Here is a 3,306-nt window from a genome sequence, read left to right as displayed (position 1 = left end):
TGTGAGCTATGCTGATGCCATGGCACTCTAGCCCAGTTAAAAAAAAAATTGTTGGTGTTTTAAATCACTAAATTTGGGGTTGTCATGTAGCAAAGGAAACCAGACGATAAGGAAAGTGTTTCTCAAGATCTGAGGTCTCAAAAAGTGGAAGAGAACACCTTCGGAAGGTGTAATCTGGGCCACTGCACCGTGTTCACTAAGAGCTGGACAAACGTTTGCCAAGGGTGATTGGGAGGCAGCTGCCTAGTGAAAAGTGCTGGACTTGAAGTCAGAAATCCTCATGCCTAGTACCTGGGACATCCTGCCTGTGTTCCTCACAAGGTTGTAGTGAACATCCCCATCTACCAACAGGAAGGGACTCTGCTGCCCTCCTGGGTGAGCAGTTACATTAGATGAGTTAACTCTGAGATTCTGTGAAAACCGGAGCAGTCCTACTTCACATAAACATGTGGAAAAACCTTACTGGTCGGGATTTCATCCTTCTAAAGCTGCTCAGAGTTTAATTCAGAAAAGGGTTCTCCTTGCCACTTCACCCTGCTTCTGAGAGACCAGAGAGCCAGGCAGGCAAGCAATCTCACAACCAGGGTGACAGTGTAAGGAAACCGCAGAAAGTGTAGATCTCGATGGCAGATCTCTGAGAGGCAGCTGAGGGTCTGGGGCCAGATCTAGAAGGTGGGGGTGATGGAGAGCGTAATATATGACCTGCCTGAATTCTTTCTTGGTGTTCCAGGTCCGGAGGACAACCAGTATTTCTGACAAGTTTATAAGGGATTGTTTATGAGGCTCGGATAAATAATCGGAGACATTGAGAATATTGGGAGGACAGTGGTATAAGGAAGGTCAGTTGGAGAATAAAATATATGGTTGTCTATGGGATAGTCAAGCCCTAAATACTTACTGAGGAGCCAGAGTAAGGAGTTGCAGAGAGCCGCCGCTCACGCCGGCTTTGCAAACTCACAGCTGCCATCGCCACGGTGGAGGCACAGAAGGTAAAGTTATGGCGCCACCTGCTGGAGGAACGTAGGCTTGGATTCTTTCCGCTTCTAGATTCTGTTCCTCCCTAAAACTCAGGCCTCCAGAGATCCCAGACCTGCAGGAGGCCCACATCCCAATCAGGTGGGAAATCACTGTTGTACTTACCAATATGCCTTCAGGTTTTTGAACCCTGTGCTTTTGGATCTGAGAATTGCAATGTTATAAGCCTAGCACTCTTTCCCAAAAGAGACTGGGATAAGATGAACATGTTCCAAGTTCCTTAAAAAGGTAGGACCAGAGAAGAGATGGGGTCCCCTAAGATTCCCCTGTCTGCAAACAGGCAACCATCCCTGCCAGTCCACCATGGGGGACAGACACTGCTGAGGTTCTGGGGCCAGGCATGGGCTGATGAGAAAGGGAGCACCTTTACTGACAGGTGAACTGTCAAAGATTCAAAGACTACCAACACTGATTAATTTGCAAGGCCCCCACTCAGTGTAGAAAGGGTCTGAAGGATTTCATAATGACCCAGTGATGGCAGCAGATGCCTTGAAAATGCCCCCCCAGGGATCATTAGAAAGCTATTAAGCGTATCTAATTATTCCCTAGTGCTAATAAAGGTGCTAATAAGCCAGGCAAGTTTTCTCACTTTTATGGAGATAATTAGAAGGCCAATTATTTTTTATGTATATAAAAGAGTGTAACTTTAACTGCTGTCCCTGCAGCTGGATTTTTCCCTGCACTTGTGACAGAAGCTGCTTTGTAGCACTTCATTATCCATTAACAAGGATCTCTGGTTTTTTAAGCTTCAAACCACAGTCTGCCTCAGATTCAGAGTTAATCTGAAGGACACAGAGGCAATGATCATCCCCTAAGATTTCTGGGATGAAGGGGTCGTCTTGGCCATACACTGTGCTTCGGAAGTTGTATCTCACCTACCTCCAAGATTGTGGTTCTCAGACTTGAGCTCATAGCAGAATCACCTGGAAGCTTGTGGAAGCACAAGTTTCTGGGCCCCACTGCACAGTTTCTGATTCAGTACATTGGGCAGGGGGTGGGGGTGGGCAGAAATTTACAGAACTAATAGTTTTTCAGGTAATGCTGATAATTGCTGGTTCTGGGAGAACACTTTGAGAAACATTGCTCTAAAGCACGTGTTTTTATTATAACTTTGAGTCACAGACACCCGCTAGCCCCACCAAGAGATGAATGGGGAGAATTCAAAGGATCAATGACTTTGGCTGGGAAAAAAAACTTAGATCTTTACCTTAACCAACATCTAACTGAAATTTTGCTTTTTTGTTGCTGTTGTTGTTACATAAATTAACCCACTTATTAGTGGCTTGTGCTGTCTGAGCTTTTGGTCTTTCAGTTCCTTCAGTTTTCTAATCGCAGACTTCACAGCAGAAGGGGTATTGTAGGTCCAGGCACCACCAGCTACTGTTCTCATGCAGGAACCACAGTGCCAGATCCCCACAGCTCGTGCCGGCTGATTTCAATCTTTTTCACCATTATCCGGAGGGAGGCACCATAGTGGGTCCCATATTTACCGATGATCCCAACCTTCTTGGTGCGTTTAGTCATGTCACCTTGAACCAGGCCTGAGCCCAGAGAGGCTGAAATTTTGCTTTTCCTGAAATTGTGAGTATAGGAGACAGACCACAGAAATGATAACAGATATTTTCAAACCCCATTACAGCTGTGGCAGGTATCTGCAAGTATCATCTCTGCTTGGCACTGTTTCAAAGCTCCAATGGTTATTAGTCCTGCCAGTAGATCTTATTCTTTAATCCATTAATGGAGACACATTTATTACTATATCACCACTTTAAAAAAATATTGTGATAAGTGTATTTCAAAATGATTGGTTTCCTTTGAGGTTCTGCATTATCATCTTCTATGCATTTGAAAATGTTATTCAGACTGTGGGGGGGAGAGCTGGGGCCCACGGCACAACAAAAAAAAAAGAATAAAACTCTTGCTCTACAGGTGTGAAAGTAATTCTCAAGAAGAATTCAGAACTTCCTTCAAAGGAAAGTTTCAAAGAAGTGACCATGCTTAGATGGGCAAGGAGGGGTTGACAGGGGCATGGACAAGATGGCCAGGTTGTTAGCACCATCGAGGTAAATGGAGCGCTAGAAAGGTCAACTTGTCCTTCCCTGGGTTAGGTGCTGTCCACTCTAGGTTAGGTCAGGCCTCATAAAACACCACCCACTCAGTCTGGAAGTGCAGCGACGGGAGGCCATCCACTCAGCATGTCAGGGACAGGAACCCAATTTCTTTTTTTTTTTTTTTTTTTTTTTAGACAGAGCCTCAAGCTGTCCCCCTGGG

The 3,306-nt window shown here is 45.3% G+C and overlaps 1 pseudogene; it reads right to left on the bottom strand.

Annotated features, from left to right (window-relative positions):
* Nucleotides 1-1,812: 1,812 nt before the first annotated feature.
* LOC111724539 lies at nt 1,813-2,559 on the bottom strand (annotated as a pseudogene).
* Between the last annotated feature and the right edge of the window lie 747 nt (nt 2,560-3,306).

Source organism: Otolemur garnettii, unplaced genomic scaffold (genome assembly GCF_000181295.1).
Source record: "Otolemur garnettii isolate 467f Iridium unplaced genomic scaffold, OtoGar3 scaffold00024, whole genome shotgun sequence".
In the NCBI taxonomy this organism is placed as follows: domain Eukaryota; kingdom Metazoa; phylum Chordata; class Mammalia; order Primates; family Galagidae; genus Otolemur; species Otolemur garnettii.
This window is presented reverse-complemented; position numbering and strand designations above follow the sequence as displayed.